Raw genomic sequence first — 21,856 nt, 5'->3', positions numbered from 1 at the left:
GGAAATCCAGGGTTGCACCGTGACTTCAGAAAAAAGCTACAGTAAGTTTTGACCATGAGATTGCTAAATGTTACTGCATGTCATGTAACACCCCTAACTCGTGACCGACGCCGGTGTCGGACACGAGGGGTTAACGGCCAAACCCTCTCTAGATACCAACCAATTTGACGTTACCAGTCAGGCTGGAAAACTGCATTACCGTCGCCTTAAAAATCATATCTCGAGTTTCAAAACTCGGAAACTGGTTTCGTAAATTTTCCCTGAATTTAGACTCATATACCCATCCATGGATTTATTTTTAGAATTTTTGGTTGGGCCAATTGGTACAGTTTATTAGTTAAAGTCACCCATGTTACAGGGACCGACTGCTCTGACCTTCGCGCGTTACAACTTGAATATCTCCCTGTACAGGGCTTTAATACTGGTGCCGTTTGTTTCTAATGAAACTAGACTCAAAATGGAATCTTTACATATAAGGTATGACTCCTAATTCTTTCTGGATAATTTATGGTAAATTTTCAAAGTCGCGACAGGGGACCCAGAAACCGTTCTGGCCCTGTCTCACGAGAACCTTAATATTTCTCAGTATACAGCTCGTATGGTCGTTTCGTTTCATCCATATAAAAATAGATTCATCAAGGTTCAGTTCCATAATTTACTCACTATTTAATTCTACTTCTACTATTTTTAGTGATTTTTCAATCTCATCTCACTGCTGCTGTCCGCAACAGTTACTGCAGTAGACTATGCCAATTTCATGAATTTTTCCTTGGCCTTAATCATCCACCATACATGACACAAATTATGGCCACCTTATCAAAATTTGAGTTTCTAAGACTCGTGGCTATAGGTTCTAGCATCCCACTCGACGATCACATAGGCCATTTTCACATGGCTTAAAGTTTACAACCCACAATTCGACAAAATATAATAGCCTATACATGCCAAATGTTCTTCAACAACAAAAACAATACCACAAGATTTCAGCCGGTGTGATGACTTCAACGACGGTCCCGATCACGCAAACAATACGAGTCTGAGAGACCTAAAATGGGTGACAAGAAAAACACCGAGTGAGTTTACAACTCAGTAAGTCATAAGCATTCATCAATCCACTGATAAAGTTACTACAACATGAAACAATAAACGAGGCTAGGTACTCATCCATATCGAATCTATACCATAATTCCTCGGACCTTTCGGTCCAATCTCATACCAAGTCATACATCCACATTTCATATTCTACACAACAAGATATTTGAGGCATTTTCACACACTAACTCATTTCCACCACAATCATACAATTTCAATCATCACATAGATTTAAGGCTTACCAAATTCAACCCCGAGCATGAACATATTTTCTATTCGTCATGAGCTCGAGGTACTTACCCGATCCGCTGTCCGGATTAGCTCGATGATGTCGCACACTCAGTGCCAATTGTAATGCAAAAGCATATAGTGAATCCGCACACTTAGTGCTATATGTATTCAACTCGCACACTTAGTGCTATATAATCAAACTCGCACACTTAGTGCTGTACAATTTTAAACCCGCACACTTAGTGCCAATCTTGTCACCGTGTCCATTTATACCCGCACACTTAGTGCCGAGACCAATACCTTATGTATTTTGCTGCCTTTATACATTCAACAATGGCATCATTCCATACACATACATTTCCATTTACACACCAACTCATTTAAACACATTTGCATATATATATTGATCATTTAAATCAACAACAAATATACGCTTAATGACTTACCTTGTGTTGGGTAAAACAGTCCAAGTCGGCTACTCGATGACCTTCGTCTTTCCCTTGCTTGATTCTCCTTCTTTAACTCCTTGAGCTTAATCAATAAATCAACTAGTTTAACCCTCTTGCTAAACATTCATAATTCAATTACACATGCATATGTATGTTTGTATATTCGGCAACCATCCTCACTTATTACCCATTTGGTCAACAATCTAAGCCAAGATAAGGCTTCAATATGGTTGCCTCTAACCGAATACATGCACACCAATCTACTTCCTTTGGCGAATATGCATGTCTATGTGGAGGCCAATTTTACACTAATACTACACAAAAAAACAGCATACATTTTCCTAATTAACGCATTACATATTGTACTTCTATACACATCTCTCATTTATTTCATAACCAAAACAACATCACAAGCAAATAGACACCTTAAAATAGTATACATGTCATACCAATTCATCATGTGCAAACATATATTCATGTAGGTGCAATGGCGAATTCTCAAGTGGCTTATATCCAAATATACACACATATCCAAAGCTTAAATCTTACTTACCATGCAACATGCATGAATCATACTTATGGATATAACATGGCCGAATACCACAACACCATACCGTTTCAATTTGGTCATGGTTAAACAAAGAACTTAGTATCTCATTCAAAAATGCTAAAAGAAAATCTAAGAATCCTCAATCCACCATCACATGAATCATTATCAAGCTTGATATTTAGCATGCAATGGCATTAACACCATATTCACTTTGGCAATTTCATTCCCATGACATAACAAAGATTTGAACCATGGGCTAACAAGAACATCAAGCTAGCAACTAAAATATACATGAATCTCATGGCAAAACATCAAAGTTACCTTAATCTAGGTACAAGTATGGCCAAACCTCCTCCTAAACCTCTTCCAAACCAACATGAAACAAGAATTCCTTCCTTCTTCCTTAGAATTTTCAGCCCAAAGGAAATGAAAAATGATGAACAAAAATTCTTCTCTCCTTCTCCACACTCACGGCAATGGGCATGCATGAGACCATTTTTTCTTTTTTTTTTTGTTCCTTTCATTATTAAATTCCCATGCTCACTATTTTATTTTTTTCTTACATACACCATTGTCCCAACATGTTTTATGACATGTTTTTACCCATAATCTCTTGTCATGGCGGCCACTAACTATTAGGGGGAAATTTGACATGCAAGTCCTCCCTTTGACTACATGCACTATTAGGTCCTTATAGATTAGCCTATCACTTTTCAAAAGTGTCACACAAGTCCTACTAACTGAATTCACATGCTATCGGCTAAATCAAGCTTGAAATTTTCACACATTCATAATTACATATTCTAGACAATAAATATTACGTTCAAACATTTCGGTGACTCGGTTTAGCGGTCCGAAACCACTTCCGACTAGGGTCAATTTTGGGCTGTCACAACTCTCCCCACTTAAGAAATTTTCGTCCCGAAAATCTTACCGTAAATAGGTTTGGGTAACGCTCTTTCATAGAGTTCTCGGGTTCCCAAGTAGCTTCTTCCATCCCGTGTTTGAGCCATAACACTTTTACTAATGGAACTCTTTTGTTTCGCAACTCCTTCACTTCACGAGCTAGGATACGAATCGGTTCTTCTTCATAACTCATATCGGCTTGAATTTCAACCTCGATGGACTAATTACGTGTGACGGGTCGATCTATAACGTCAAGCATCGAAACATGGAAGACGTTGTGAATCCTTTCAAGTTCAGGGGCAAAATCAAACGATACGCGATCGGACCGACTTCGTTCAGATATTTCATATGGCCCGATGAACCTCGGCTCAATTTTCCTTACGGCCAAATCTAAGCACCTTCTTCCAAGGTGAAACTTTGAGAAAGACCTTGTCTCCAACCCGATATTCAATATCTTTTCTTTTCAAATCCGATACGACTTTTGGCGATCCGGGCGCTTTCAAGCTTTCACGAATTACTCGAACTCTTTGCTCGGCATCCTTAACCAAATCAACCTCAAGAATTTACCTTCACTAAGTTCACCAGAATAATGGGGTACGGCATTTACGACCGTATAAAGCCTCGTAAGGCGCCATCTTAATACTTGATTGAAAGCTATTGTTGTAAGCGAATTCAATCAAAGGCAGATACTGTTCCCATGAACCACTAAACTCAAGGATACAACATCTCAACATATCCTCGAGTATTTGAATTATCCGTTCGGATTGACCATCGGTTTGGGGGTGAAAGGCGGTGCTGAAATGCAACTTGGTACCCAAAGCTTCTTGAAATTTCTTCCAAAATCGCGAGGTAAATCTCGGATCTCTATCCGACACAATAGAAATCGGTACCCGTGTAATCTCACAATCGAGAAACGTACAATTCGGCTAGTTTATCCAATGAAAAATCAGACGCACGGGATAAAGTGAGCCGACTTAGTCGGTCTATCAACAACAACCCAAATCGCATCCTTCTTACTAGTCGACAATGGCGGCCGGACACAAAGTCCATTGTGACTCGATCCCATTTCCACTCGGGTATCGTGATCGGTGAAGCAATCTCAAGGCACTTGATGTTTCGCTTTCACTTGTTGACATATTAAACATCTCGAAACAAAGTCGGAGATGTCTGTTTCATACCATGCCACCAAAACCGACGTTTCAAATCGTTGTACATCTTCAGACTCCGGGTGGATTGCCATTCGGCTACAATGGGCTTCGTTCAAAATTATTGGAATAAGTTCAATTCTTTGGGACACACAGACGACTTCGAACCTCAAACAATCGTCATCATCGATTTGAAATTCCGAGTCCTTGTTCGAACACACTCATCCCGCTTTGCAACCAACTCATCGTCGACTTTCTCGAGCTTCACGAATTTGACGTATCAATAATGGTTTGGCTTTCAATTCAGCTACTAACACATTGTCGGGTAGGATAGACAAGTGTACATTCATCGCCATAAAGCAAATAGTGATTTCGGCTTAAGGCATCCTCAACCACATTAGCCCTTCCCGGTGATAATCAATGACGAGCTCATAATCTTTTAACAACTCGAGCCATCGCCTTTGTCGCAGATTTAAGTCTCTTTGGGTCATCAAATATTTGAGACTTTTGTGATCCGAATACACATGGCACTTCTCACCAAATAAGTAATGTCGCCATATCTTTAAGGCGAATACGATGGCGACCAATTTGAGATCATGGGTCGGATAATTTTTCTCATGTGGCTTTAATTGCCTCGACGATAGGCCACAACTCGCCTTCTTGCATCAATACGCAACCCAACCCAAGTAGGGATGCGTCACTATAAATGACAAACTCTTTGCCCGATTCGGGTTGCACTAGAATTGGGGCTTCAATCAAATAAGCTTTCAGTTGATCGAAACTTTTCGACATTTCTCCGTCCATTCAACTTAACATCCTTTTGGAGTAACCGTCATTGGCGTGGCTATCGTCGAGAAACCTTTTACAAATCGTCGGTAATAACCGCAAGCCCCAAAAGCTCCTAACTTCGGTAACATTCCTTGGTGGTTTCCAATCGACTATGGCGAATTTTGTTCGGGTCCACCACGACACCGATGCGACACCACGTGCCCCAAAAGCTAACCTCTTTCAACCAAAATTCACATTTCTTGAACTTTGCGTGATAATCGCTTATCTCGTAAGATTTGCAACACTAGCCTCGGTGTTCAAGATGTTCGGTTTCATCTCTCGAATAGACCAAAATGTCATCGATAAATACAACTACGAACCGATCCAAGTATGGCCTGAAAATTCTATTCATTAAATCCATAAACACCGAGGGCATTAGTGAGCCCAAACGGCATCACCAAGAATTCGTAGTGACCGTACCTCGTTCTAAAAGTGGTTTTGGGTATGTCCGATTCTCGGACCCTCAACCGATAGTACCCGACCTCAAATCTATCTTTGAAAACACCGAGGCTCCCTTTAATTGATCAAACAAATCGTCAATTCGTGGCAATGGATATTTATTCTTTATCGTCACTTTATTGAGTTGACGATAGTCGATGCACAACCTCATGGTTCCGTCCTTCTTCTTCACAAACAATACAAAAGCGCCCCATGGAGAAAACTCGGTCGAGCGAAACCTCTATCCGTCAATTCTTGCAATTGAACCTTCAATTCCTTTAATTCCGTTAATGCCATACGATACGGGCTATTGAAATCGGCGTAGTACCGGTACAACCGATGCGAATTCCACTTCTCGAACCGGTGGCAATCCCGGTAACTCCTTAGGAAAAACATCTGAATACTCACAAACCACTGGTACCGATTCGAGTTTCCTTTCCGTCTCTTTACTTCCAAACACATACGCAAGGTATGTTTCACACCCCTTTTTCACATACCTCCGAGCGGTCATAGAAGATATTATCGTTGGCGCTCCTTTTAAATCAGTAGACTCGACTCGGACTACCTCATTATTTGCACTCCTCAAATCAATGGTTTTCCTTTTGCAGTCCACCACTGCATCATGTACGGTCAGCCAATCCATACCAAGAATAACATCGAATTCATGAAATGGTAGAAGCATCAGATCGGCCGGAAAACAGGACTCTCGAATTATTAGGGGGCATCTCTTGCACACTTTATCAACGAGCACGTATTGACCCAAAGGGTTTGACACTCGAATTACGAACTCGATGACTCAACGGTAGAGTCTTCTTTGGATGCTAAGGTTTCACATACATATGAGTGAGTAGAGCGGGGTCAATCAATGCAATCACAATAGTATCAAAGAGAGTAAAAGTACCAAGTGATAACGTCGGGGAGGATGCCTCCTCTCGTGGGCGGATGGCATATGCTCTAGCAGAGTACGGGTCTCGGATCGGACAATCGATTAGAGGCTCCTCTCGATTACCACCCCTACCTCCAGAGATTCTCGGGGCCTACCTCCACCGTCGTTCCACTAGGTCTTGCACCTTGCGTCTTATTCCTCTCATCTAGCTCCGTGCAATTTCTAATGAAGTGGTCCTTGAACCGCATCCATAACAGCCCTATTAATGCAGACTTACCCCAACATTCACCTAGGTGTCATCTTCCACATTGGGGGCATTCGTGTCTCTCTTGACGATTATTGCCCACACTAGCTATCAAGTAGCTCGGAGTCCGTCAATGGTCGGGCTCTAATGGAAATTCCATGATCGTCCTTGACTTCTTGGTGTCCTCCTGAACCTCTTTACAGCCGAGAACGGAGCTTTACTCGTCGATCTTTTACGGTAATCTCTTGCTTCAAATTCAGCCTTCTTCTTCTCCTTCCCAAGTTCTTCCGCCTTGCAGCTCGTTCGACTAGTGTCACGAACTCCTTTATCTCCAAAATTCCCACTAGTAACTTTAACTCTTCATTCAATCCTTCTTCAAATCTTTTGCACATCGCAACCTCATCAGCCACACACTCCGAGCATACCGACTAAGTCTTACGAACTCATGTTCAGATTCGATCTGATCATCCGGCCTTGCTTGAGTTCCAAGAATTCCTTACGCTTCGATCGATGAACCGTTGACTAATGTATTTCTTTCAAATTGGATTGGAAGAAATCCCAAGTAACTCGTTCATTTGGGACTATGGAAATTAAAGTCCTCCACCAATAGTAAGTGAGTCTCAATAATAAGGGTATAGCACACTTAAGACATTCATCGGTGTGCATGACAGTTCATCTAACACTCTAATGGTGTTATCGAGCGAAACTCGGCCTTTTCGGCATCATCAATAACTATGGCCTTGAACTCCTCGCCCCACGCTTCCTAATCAAGTCCACAGGTGGTTTACTCAGCCTCACGGATCGATGAATGGAGGCATTGCGGGCTCTTGGGGTGGAGTATTTAAATTCGGGAATGGTTGGACAGCCGGGTTGGTTCGGGCATATTGCGCGACCCACTCATTCATCATGGTGAAGAAGGCTTGTTTCGCCCTTCATTTTGATTATTCATGGATGATCGAGGCTCAACAGGCGGTGTCCCTTGTGCAGGAGCAGCCGCTACACTTTCAACGTCATCCGCCAAGGGTCTCTACCCCGGGTTCCATTGCTAATCAAAACAAAAATTCCAACAGTCAGAAGTCATCACATTATTAAGCGCTAACAATTTGGCATGTATAGCTAGACTCACACGCGCTATGGTAGTCCTAGAACCGACTAAACCATAGCTCTGATACCAATAAAATTGTAACACCCCTAACTCGTGACCGACGCCGGTGTCGGACACGAGGGGTTAACGGCCAAACCCTCTTTAGATACCAACCAATTTGACGTTACTAGTCAGGCTGGAAAACTGCATCACCGTCGCCTTAAAAATCATATCTCGAGTTTCAAAACTCGGAAACTGGTTTCGTAAATTTTCCCTGAATTTAGACTCATATACCCATCCATGAATTTATTTTTAGAATTTTTGGTTGGGCCAATTGGTACAGTTTATTAGTTAAAGTCACCCATGTTACAGGGACCGACTGCTCTGACCTTCGCGCGTTACAACTTGAATATCTCCCTGTACAGGGCTTTAATACTGGTACCGTTTGTTTCTAATGAAACTAGACTCAAAATAGAATCTTTACATATAAGGCATGACTCCTAATTCTTTCTGGATAATTTATGGTAAATTTTCAAAGTCGCGACAGGGGACCCAGAAACCGTTCTGGCCCTGTCTCACGAGAACCTTAATATTTCTCAGTATACCGCTCGTATGGTCGTTTCGTTTCGCCCATATAAAAATATATTCATCAAGGTTCAGTTCCATAATTTACTCACTATTTAATTCTACTTCTACTATTTTTAGTGATTTTTCAATCTCATCTCACTGCTGCTGTCCGCAACAGTTACTGCAGTAGACTATGCCAATTTCATGAATTTTTCCTTGGCCTTAATCATCCACCATACATGACACAAATTATGGCCACCTTATCAAAATTTGAGTTTCTAAGACTCGTGGCTATAGGTTCTAGCATCCCACTCGACGACCACATAGGCCATTTTCACATGGCTTAAAGTTTACAACCCACAATTCGACAAAATATAATAGCCTATACATGCCAAATGTTCTTCAACAACAAAAACAATACCACAAGATTTCAGCGGTGTGATGACTTCAACGACGGTCCCGATCACGCAAACAATACGAGTCGAGAGACCTAAAATGGGTGACAAGAAAACACCGAGTGAGTTTACAACTCAGTAAGTCATAAGCATTCATCAATCCATCGATAAAGTTACTACAACATGAAACAATAAACGAGGCTAGGTACTCATCCATATCGAATCTATACCATAATTCCTCGGACCTTTCGGTCCAATCTCATACCAAGTCATACATCCACATTTCATATTCTACACAACAAGATATTTGAGGCATTTTCACACACTAACTCATTTCCACCACAATCATACAATTTCAATCATCACATAGATTTAAGGCTTACCAAATTCAACCCCGAGCATGAACATATTTTCTATTCGTCATGAGCTCGAGGTACTTACCCGATCCGCTGTCCGGGATTAGCTCGATGATGTCGCACACTCAGTGCCAATTGTAATGCAAAAGCATATAGTGAATCCGCACACTTAGTGCTATATGTATTCAACTCGCACACTTAGTGCTATATAATCAAACTCGCACACTTAGTGCTGTACAATTTTAAACCCGCACACTTAGTGCCAATCTTGTCACCGTGTCCATTTATACCCGCACACTTAGTGCCGAGACCAATACCTTATGTATTTTTCTGCCTTTATACATTCAACAATGGCATCATTCCATACACATACATTTCCATTTACACACCAACTCATTTAAACACATTTGCATATATATATTGATCATTTAAATCAACACCAAATATACGCTTAATGACTTACCTTGTGTTGGGTAAAACAGTCCAAGTCGGCTACTCGATGACCTTCGTCTTTCCCTTGCTTGATTCTCCTTCTTTAACTCCTTGAGCTTAATCAATAAATCAACTAGTTTAACCCTCTTGCTAAACATTCATAATTCAATTACACATGCATATGTATGTTTGTATATTCGCAACCATCCTCACTTATTACCCATTTGGTCAACAATCTAAGCCAAGATAAGGCTTCAATATGGTTGCCTCTAACCGAATACATGCACACCAATCTACTTCCTTTGGCGAATATGCATGTCTATGTGGAGGCCAATTTTACATAATACTACACAAAAAACAGCATACATTTTCCTAATTAACGCATTACATATTGTACTTCTATACACATCTCTCATTTATTTCATAACCAAACAACATCACAAGCAAATAGACACCTTAAAATAGTATACATGTCATACCAATTCATCATGTGCAAACATATATTCATGTAGGTGCAATGGCCGAATTCTCAAGTGGCTTATATCCAAATATACACACATATCCAAAGCTTAAATCTTACTTACCATGCAACATGCATGAATCATACTTATGGATATAACATGGCCGAATACCACAACACCATACCGTTTCAATTTGGTCATGGTTAAACAAAGAACTTAGTATCTCATTCAAAAATGCTAAAAGAAAATCTAAGAATCCTCAATCCACCATCACATGAATCATTATCAAGCTTGATATTTAGCATGCAATGGCATTAACACCATATTCACTTTGGCCGAATTTCATTCCCATGACATAACAAAGATTTGAACCATGGGCTAACAAGAACATCAAGCTAGCAACTAAAATATACATGAATCTCATGGCAAAACATCAAAGTTACCTTAATCTAGGTACAAGTATGGCCAAACCTCCTCCTAAACCTCTTCCAAACCAACATGAAACAAGAATTCCTTCCTTCTTCCTTAGAATTTTCAGCCCAAAGGAAATGAAAATGATGAACAAAATTCTCTCTCCTTCTCCACACTCACGGCAATGGGCATGCATGAGACCATTTTTTTCTTTTTTTTTTGTTCCCTTTCATTATTAAATTCCCATGCTCACTATTTTATTTTTTCTTACATACACCATTGTCCCAACATGTTTTATGACATGTTTTACCCATAATCTCTTGTCATGGCGGCCACTAACTATTAGGGGGAAATTTGACATGCAAGTCCTCCCTTTGACTACATGCACTATTAGGTCCTTATAGATTAGCCTATCACTTTTCAAAAGTGTCACACAAGTCCTACTAACTGAATTCACATGCTATCGGCTAAATCGAAGCTTGAAATTTTCACACATTCATAATTACATATTCTAGACAATAAATATTACGTTCAAACATTTCGGTGACTCGGTTTAGCGGTCCCGAAACCACTTCCCGACTAGGGTCAATTTTGGGCTGTCACATGTCACCTTTGTACTGATAGCTGAATTTAGGAAGAGAAATTCGTAGAATTAAATTGAGCAGAAATGATTAGAGGAAAGTGAAAATTAATTACATAAATCAAAGACAGATTATCAAAAATTGTATACAGAATCGAAAGGTAAGAATATTGACACTCAAAAGAGAAACAAGTATTTTTTTTTAAAGTACCTTAATGGTAGCAAATTTCCATTTTGGTAAGAAAAGAAGAGTTAGCTGCGTTTCATCAGTGATAATGAGGTTAATGATTAAATAAGGTCAGTTACTTAGTTCAGAGCCTAAGTTTAAGAAGTAAAATGTTGGGTATGCCAAGGCTGAATGAGAACTTGAAAGCGTTACTAGAAATCAATTTCGAATCCATTTGTAGGTAAGATTTTCGAGGACGAAAATCCCTAAAGGGGGAGAAATGTAACATCCCGAAATAGGGCATAAATGGAATAGTGGTTGCGAAACCACGAATTCGAGGTCAAAAAAATTATTCCTATTAAGTTTTAAGGTTTATTCATTGATTGAATAATTGTGTGAAAATTTCATTAAGAAATTTTATGTATAAGTGCCTAATTTGATAATTAGGACTAAATTGTAAAATTAGCAAAATGTATGTTCTAGATAATAAAGGGGATTTAATTGAAATGGATTCTTAAAGTGGAGGTCCTTATTTAGTAATATACCATTACATTTAAGTTTGGACAAAAATGGGCAAGAATAGGACAAATTTGAAAGAAAAGCCTTTAAGGGCATTTTGGTCATTTAGTAATTAAAAGAATTAAAAAGGGAAAATAAAGCCAAAATTGGTCCATCTTCTTCATGGAGGTGGAATATAGCATGGGGGAAGCCATGGTTAGGGTTTCCAAGCTTTCCAAGCTCAATAGTAAGTCCGTTCTAGCTTCGTTTTTAATATTCTTTATGTTTTTAGAGTCCCGGTAACTTGATTTAGCTTATTTTAGCAATAATTCATGCTAGGGTTCATATTTAGAAAAATACCCACAAGTTAAATGTGTTTATTTTGATGTTTTATGGTAGAATATGAAGCTTGAAATTATGTTAAACAACTTTTTCTACGCGATTTTAAGTGAAAACAAGTAAAACGACCTAATCGGTAGAAATACCTAATGTTCATAAGTACATGATAGAGTGAGAATTTGATTTTGACATAGAAGGGAAAATGTTCAGCGTGCCATAAAACATAAGAAAATGGATAAATTTTAATTTTCGAGCCTAGGGGAAAAATCTGTAAAGATTTAGGGGTAAAATTGTAATTTTGCCAAAGTTTGAGTTACGGAATGTTTTGAATAGTACATTAATTAAATAAGTGAAATATGATGTTTTAGATCCCAAAAAGTGAGATTTGGACCTAGAACGGGAGAAAACTGAAAATCGAGAAAGTTGGTAAAATGGTCGTTTTGGTATCGAGGTAAGTTCATATGTTTAATAAGCATTTAATTATTCATATTTGAATGATAAATTGATATTTTGGCCATAAATACTTTAGTATTGAGTTTCAGATATAATGATTAATGTTCAATAATAATTCATATTGGAAATAGAACTTGTATAATTTATATGTAAGACTATATTTTATATTATGGCTTTGTATGATAACAAGAAAGTGTTGACTAGCATAGTGTGATGAGAATGAGTTAAGTTGATGATATGATGAGATTGAGAATGTAAGTATGTAAGTTGAGTATCATTTTATTGTTATGCAATTATTGTTATTAGTATTGTTATTATTGAGTTATGTGACTAACCTTGAGAATTTGAGCAAGTATGTTTCAACTATGACTTGACAAGGCATTGATATCTCAAAGTCCATGGTTGTACCATGGCAATTAAGGAAGAATTTACGGAAAAGTCCATGTTCATAACATGACATTTAAGTAGGAATTGACGGTTAAGGATGCCATGCAAGACCATGTCAAGACATGGCATTGGTAAGGCAAGGATCCCGTGTAAGACCATGTCAAGACATGGCATCGACATTGATTAAGGACTCCATGTAAGACCACATCAAGATGTGGCATTGGCACTAAGACAAGGATACCATGTAAGACCATGTTTTGAACATGGCATTTGGTAAGACAAGGATACCATATAAGACCATGTTTGGAACATGGCATTTGGTAAGATAAGGATATCATGTAAGACCATGCCAAGGCATGGCATTGATAAGTTCTCTAAGGCAAGGAAGTCATGTAAGACCATGTCAAGACATGGCATTGATGAGTTACTATATGGCAAAGGTCCTATGTAAGACCATGCCAAGGCATGGCATTGGTGAGTTCATAAGGCAAGGATACGACACAAGGCCATGTCAAGACATGGAAATGGTAAGTTCAAAAAGGAAAATTTTCCCAAGTAATCTAAAGAGTAAGTCAAAGAAACGACAAGGTGAGAACATGAAGAAAGAGTACAGGTATGCATTTAAGGCTTATTTAATATTGAGATTGTAAGTAATTGAGATTATCAAGTATTAAGTAAGTGATAAGTTTTCAGTTATGCTTGTGACACTTTATGACATGATTGGCAATATGCCTATATTATGAAAGAGTACTCATGTGTTAAGTGAGATGTTTCAGGTATGTAAGCAAGCTATTAAGTAAGGTGCCTTTTGTATTTTGAGCCTTTAGTAAGGTTACTGATGAGTAAGATGGGAAAGTAATAACTAAACATTACTTAAGCAAATTATGACAACATAGTAGTAAGCTAAATTGATTGCTAATGAAGAACATGTTTTAGTGTTATGTATGCCTAAATGGTAGTTAATACAAAGAAATCATGAAAAAGTAAAATTAGCATTAAAATAGTATTGAACAGCAGTAATGACATGAACTTGAAAAATCACCAAGAATAGTAGAAATGGAATTAGGTGATGAATTAAAGTTTATTGAGTCTATTTTCATATGAAAGAAACAGAGTAAGCAAACGAAATGTATATTAAGAGATATTTGAATTTTTGTGAGACAGGGTCAGAGCAATTTTTGAATCCCCTATTTTGACTTTATAAATTCACTAAAAATTGTACAAAAAGAATTAGGAGTTATAGTTTTTATTTCTAGATTCTTTAGTGAATCTAATTCCAAAAAAAAAACCAAACGGCATGGTTATTTGAATTCTGTAAAAGGAGAAAATTGATTCGTAGTGAGGAGAGGTCAGAGTAGTCGAACAGTGCAACAGGGACATTGTAATGCCCCATACCCAAGACCGTCGCCGGAGTCGAACACGAGGTGTTAATAGACTTAATTCATTACTTAAACAGCTCATACAATTCATTTTAAAATTTCCAGACAAGCTGGCTAACTGCATCACAGTTGCTTTAAAAATCATATCTCGAGTTTCAAAACTCAAAATCCAATTCTGTAAATTTTTCCTGAAACTAGACTCATATATCTATCTACTAATTGTTTTTTAGAATTTTTGGTCAGGCCAATTAGTACAGTTTATTAGTTAAAGTCTCCCCTATTTCAGGGTTTGACTACTCTGACCTCTGTGTATTATGAATCAGATATCTCCCTATACAGAGCTTCAATACTATACCGTTTGTCTCTAATAAAACTAGACTCAACAAGGGATCTGTACATATAAAGCATGACTTCTAATTATCTTTGTAAAATTTATGGCGCATTTCCAAAGTCAGAACAGGGGATCCAGAAATCGCTCTGGCCCTGTTTCACAAAAATTTAAACACCTCTCAAAATATAGCTCATATGCCTGTTTCGCTTCTTCCATATAAAGATAGACTTATCAAGCTTCGATTCCATAACTTATTCATTATTTAATTCCATTTCTACTATTTTTAGAGATTTTTCAAATTCATGTCACTACTGCTATCTGAATCTATTTTATGGTAAATTTTACCTATTTCATGGTTTCCATGGATTAGCTAGCAATTTGACATACATAACACCAAATATGATCATGATTAGCCATTCCAATGGCTAATCATTACCAAGAATTTCCATACCACACAATAACCATATCATAAGATCATATATACAAAATGATTATAATGCTATACATGCCATACTCAAAATATACAAGCCATTATGCCAAGATGGTATACGGATAGTGTGAGCGAGCCTCCGACCGTTCCCGATTTCGAAATGGCTTGTCAAAACTACAAGGAATGAAAAGGAGGAGTAAGCATAAATGCTTAATAAGTTCACATGCAAATAGCAAGTAACATAACCATATAAGCAAACATAAAACATCATTTGCATAATCATCACCAAGACATTCATATCACATTTTCATTTATCATCTTACCATATTGTTGTTATATCGATTTTTCAACCCGAGGGTTAAGTACATACCTATTAAAAGTACCCATTTCACAACACTTACCAATACATCCCTTTCATCTTGAGTATTCCTCCATTTCAGTAGAACTTTACCCGTTGAACACATCGGAATATAATTCGGATACATGGAAAGTTTGCACATAAGTGCCACATATGTAGCTAAGCTACCATGTAACCCGCCCATAAGTGAACTCGGACTCAACTCAACGAACTCGGGCGTTCGCATCCATAAGTGAACTCGGACTCAACTCAACGAGTTCGGATGCCTAGTTACATTTCATGAACTCGGACTCAACTCAACGAGTTTGGACATTCGCATCCATAAGTGAACTCGGACTCAACTCAACGAGTTCGGATGCTCAACCATCCTAGTGACATGTCACTTGTATCCTAATCTATTCCTAAGGTTCAAACGGGATTTTTTCCTCGATCTCACATCTTTGTCGTCTTCCACGGAATATCGGAACCGATACTCGGTGATAGTTCATACTCATCAAGTAATTCACATAATTACATATTATTCAACAATAACCACAAAACATAACGTTTCATGATAATAATAAGCATCATATCATATAAACAACATTAAATTCCTTAAAACAACAATTATGTTACTACATTTACACATGAACTTACCTCGTATGCGAAAATGGCTACTTTTACCATTTCATCCACAACTTGGTATTTTTCCCCATTTTAGCCCGAATTTCAATTTTCCTTGCTCTATCATTTAAAATATAGGCTAATTAGGACTCACATTATTCAAATTGACCCAAAATCATATTTTAGAAAAAATACAATTTTGCCCCTAAACTTTTGCATATTTACACTTTTGCTCCAAAGCTCGTAAATTAAACTTCAGCCTATTTTCTTATGTTTTATGACATGCTGATCATTTTTCCCTTCTATGGCAGCATCAAATTCTCACTCTAACATGTACTTATGACTATTAGGTATTTTTATCGATTAAGCCCTTTTGCTAGTTTTCGCTTAAAACCGAGTAGCACAAGTTGTCTAACATAATTTAAAACCTCATATTCTATCATAAAACACCAAAATACACAAATTTCACCTATGGGTATTTTTCCAAATATAAACCCTAGGTTAAATTATTGCTAGCATAAGCTAAATCGAGCTACCGGGACTCCAAAAACATAAAAATCATTAAAAACGAGGCTAGAACGGACTTACAATCGAGCTTGGAAGCTTGAAAAACCCTATCCATGGTTTCTCTTTGCTATATTCTGCCATGGGGTTGAAGATGAGCAAAATTGGCTTTTAATTTTGTATTTTAATTCATTTTGCCCCTAAATGACCAAAATGCCCTTACTACTAAACTTTCCAAAAATTCCATCCATGTCCAATTTTTGTCCATAGACTTAGAAATTGGTAAAATTTATATTTAAGACCTCCTAATTAATATTTCAAAACAATTTCATACTAGAAACTTCTAGAATGCAAGTTTTGCAAATTATTTGATTTAGTCCCTAATTTCAATTTAAGCACTTTATGCATAAAATTTCTTCACGAAATTTTCACACAATCATGCAATCATATCATAAACCTTAAAATAATCATAAAATAATTATTTCTATCTCGAATTTTGTGGTCACAAAACCATTATTCTGACTAGGCCCAAAATTAAGATATTACAACTCTCCCCCCCTTCAGGGATTTTCGTCCTCGAAAATTTTACCAGAAAAGTGGTCTTCACTTTTAATCTCATATTTGGTGCCGAAGAACTTGCACTTAGACTGCACCTCCAATACATCTCTTCAATTTCTCATATGATCTAAAAGCTTACAGTCTCAACTCTCAACTGTTCTTAAATTTTCAACCCTTCTCAGTTTCCCATGATATCATGACATAAAACCCAGATCTCAACTTGATTTAATGGAGACCGGAATTCCAAGAAATCCAACAATCAAAGAGACCTGAAATTCCATGAATCTGATGAGTAGGAATTCATTCAATACAGATATGATTTATAGATCTCGCCAAACATTTAACAATAGGATACATCATATTTCTCCTCTTTCCGCCATAGAAATAATTCTGATATGGCCTCAAGAATAATCCTTCTCATTTCCATCCCAATATCAACACTGACAAGGATAATTTTGATAGATCCTAATGCTCAGCTTTAACCCCTTTAACAACTCCGATTTTATGTAACATTGGATGCTCTAAACTATCACATTACCTCACTGTCTTGAAACATATCACAATTCATACAACAATACATTACTGAAAGTCAGGAAGTCTTTACTCAATGTAGACTAGTCTAGTTCAGACGCTTCGGTTACTAATATTCTCATCTATCCAAACTTTGTCAACATGTAATAAACTTTTCAGCTTTCACAAGACGAAAACCTTATCATTTGTAGTGATTTTAACTAATATCCAACTCTTTCTAATAAATATACACTTCTCATTCAGACTATTTACTCTTTTATCCGTACAAAAATGAAATTATATTATCAAACTTGAAAAAAAAATAATCCTGACATAATTGTCACATGAAATCTTTCAAATAAATAATTCACCATACCGACTAAAACTCGCGCTTTTATCACCTATGCCTTTACTGATGTCAAATCCTTATATAGAAATTAGAAAAATCCCAATACTAAAATCACCACATTACCAAGATCAAATTAGAAGTATAGTCATATTTGACATGATTATCACGAGCTGAAGAACGTACTTCGAACATGAGTCATAATTGACAAATTATGGAACAAAGATAACAAGAAAACCGAATAAAGAAATCCAAGATAGAGAAACCCGAATAAAGAGATCCGAATAAAGAGATCCGGGATAAAGAAACCCAAGATACGATACTATGCCGAGAATCGAAAACCAAATTCATAGAGAAAATACGAATACCCGATAATTCTTCAAAGAAAGACGGTCAAAAGAAAACATCATTTAATCCCGGTGAAATCAAATATAACAAGATCAATATATCTTCCCATACATATATATCGATGAAGCATTAAGTAGAAGAAACAGAATCATAATATCATACGTATTCTCTCATCAATTCTTATCGATTGAAATGAAATAGAATACCCGATGAAATAGAGCAATATAAATTATAAACCAATCAGACTACCAATGCTTTCATCCAACACGAATTAGAAGACATTCCCATATAATAAGAATTTCTTCAAGATCAATAGCCATAGAAATATTTCAAAACGGGTAATCACATAGAACATCTCAAAAGAGATCTAAATCTGTCCGGACATAACTGTCACACTCGGATAGTTCACATTTCAATTATCATTTCCCCAACTAGTTCTGCCGTCACAAATTTCATATTAAACCATTCACTAAAGAAGGCCGATTCGAATAAATTTCGATTTACACTTTTCTCGACCTTGCACCGAGTAATTCGGTTTACCAAGGAGAATTCCTTTTCTAATCGGGACAAGGCATAACTCCAATAATCTTTACGTCAATCGATACTTTCTTGGCTCGACTTTACTTATCAGCTCACTTTCAATCTCTAATCATACTTATAATTATTCTATCACTGTACTCTTTGGGTTCTCAACCGGAAACTTATTCAATATAAATCTCATGAAATTACATTAGAAGTACCACTTCGGTAAGGGGGAGGGGTTGTAGGACCTCTGACTCGATTTTCTTATACATACACATATGACACAACTTCCATCATCATAGTCACATCATCAAAAGCATGTCATTCATTCATGTTGGCTTACACCAATTTTCCTATTGTCCCATTTAGACAATATACTTATGCATACATTCTATGTTTTCTAGACAGCTTTACTTATCCATTCATTTAATTAAATTAATTTATGCTCATGACATTATATAAGGCCAAACAAACATAGATATTTGCATCACAATCACAACTTTCATTTCGTGCATCATCATGTACATATCATTACAATCATATAATTCAGTCCAACAATTTAACATAGATAAGTTCATTTCATTATAATCCTTTATCTCATAAAAATTATATATCATTAACATTTATCAACATTCGACGTCCAAATCAAGACAAGGACATTTTCACTCGTATCATAATATTATGACCTTTATTCATACCTCTACTACTTTCTATTTATTCCGTTCATCTTATCAAGTAAGCCACATACACTACATCATACGAGCATTAAGCAAATATGAATATTTATCACATATGTATCATAAACCTTTATTCATACTTTTCTGAACCGAGACTTACCATAATCATAATTTTACTCAAATACCTTCACATACCATTGAACATGGTCGGCGCAGCTCAATTGGAGAGTACCCTGTCTAAATAAGACGGTACTCATACGCGTCGGAAGACATCACACTATCACAGATCAGTGGCATGTATAGCTAAACTTTTACACATGCTAGGTTAGTCCGAGAACCGACTAAACCTGCTCTGATACCACTAAATGTAATGCCCCGTACCCTAGACCGTCGCCAGAGTCGAACACGAGGTGTTAATAGACTTAATTCATTACTTAAACTGTAACATCCCCTAACCCTATACCGTCACCAGAACAGGGTTACGAGACATTACCAGTCAGTACAGTCCAATTCCGGTCATTAATTAAAATAAATATTCACACACATCCTAGTTTTAAGATGTCGTCCCTTTAATGGGCCCTTGCGGTCCAATATGAACAGTAAATTCAATTCGGGACTAATTTAGAATCACTACGAATTTTTAGTAAATTTCAAAATTCATACTACATACCGTTGCCAACCATAATTTACTCATTTCATCAATACTTCTACAACCTAAATGACTCTCATTAAACATCCTGGGTACATGCCACTATCAATACTCAACATACTTTACCTTAATGAATTCGGGATCATCCTGGGATGCTGATTCAACGTACTATCTTTACTTAACTCAAGCATGAAACAACCGCATAATCGAGTATGGTATACTCAAGGGTATTTCTATAATTCGAACAATTTATAATATAACAAATACTTAAGATCATAATAACAATTACAATTATTCAATTATTTATTCATAGATAAATTTCAACTACTTACCATATAAATTTTATACAAATCATATAATAAACACAATAACATAATTGTTCAATTCTTAACTAATTCCATTATTATTTACTCAATTCTTTCACTTACTATTCGGTATAGCTTTCCTTAATTTATTCACAATTCAATATCATTAAACTATATTCAACTATACACTTATCAATCATATTCCATTTTAATTCATTTCAATAACAATCAATTTCATTTATATCATATCAACTTACTATCCTCGATAGCTTTCACTATAAACATACGATTCATATATCTCAAATCACATTTCAATTCATCAAGTGACATCATATATCATCAATTCGAACTCCAATAATTTCATGAACCTTTGGTTCATATTTTCAATTTCATATAAATTTTCAATTCTCAATTCAATTTCTCGTTTCATTTCAATAGCTTGATCAATCAAATTTATTCGATTTATCTTTCACTTATTTACACCTATTAACAAACCCGGACTTTGACGGATACACGGATTCCAACCCAAACACACCAGTACGGCACATTGTGCCTAAAACGGTACATAGTACCTGATCAGTAGACGACACATAAAGTGCCTAAAATGACACACGAGGTGCCTGATACGACACATGAGGTGCCTGAAATATGACACGTAAAGTGCCTGATTGATAAAGCTGGCAAATCCCGTACACTTCCAGATCCTATGGCATGCCAATTATATCCGACTCAGCCCGACTAGTTAATAAGGTATTTCATTCACTTTCTCAATTTAATAATTCTTTCATCAATATACCATTCTGATAATCACATATATTCACCCATTCTCACAATTCATACAATTTCATTCAATTCAACAATATATTTCAATTATTCACATTAATTCATAATTCAATACAATTCAGTTCACTTTTCAATATCAAATATTCAAATATCACAATCTCATATATTCATATCAATTTCCTCATATTTCCAATCAATATATTTTTCAATATAACATTCATTCAATATTCAAATTTCTACATAAATCATGTATATTATATAATTCAATCAATATAAATTCAATCAAAATAATTTCAATCAATATAAATTCAATAAATTCATCGCATACCAAAATCAATCCATTCCAATTGTAAAACATCATAATTCTAACACTAACAATTGCAATATGTATATAAATATAACAAATAATAACTAAGTTCGGATTATAGAAATACAAACCATAATTTTCGAGCTAACTCCGTTGACTTTGTCTTGTCCTTTCTTAGTGAGATTTCCTGTACCACATTGACTACTTAAATTAATACAATTCATAATCATTAATACATTACTAATTCATATCTTGAGTTACAGAATTCTAAATTAAGATCCGCTAATTTTTCCTGAAACTAGACTCACAAATCTTCTTACAATAAAATTTTCAGAATTTTTGGTTTAG

Source organism: Gossypium arboreum, chromosome 6 (genome assembly GCF_025698485.1).
Source record: "Gossypium arboreum isolate Shixiya-1 chromosome 6, ASM2569848v2, whole genome shotgun sequence".
NCBI classification, from domain to species: Eukaryota; Viridiplantae; Streptophyta; class Magnoliopsida; order Malvales; family Malvaceae; genus Gossypium; species Gossypium arboreum.
Note: the sequence above shows the minus strand (reverse complement) of the source record.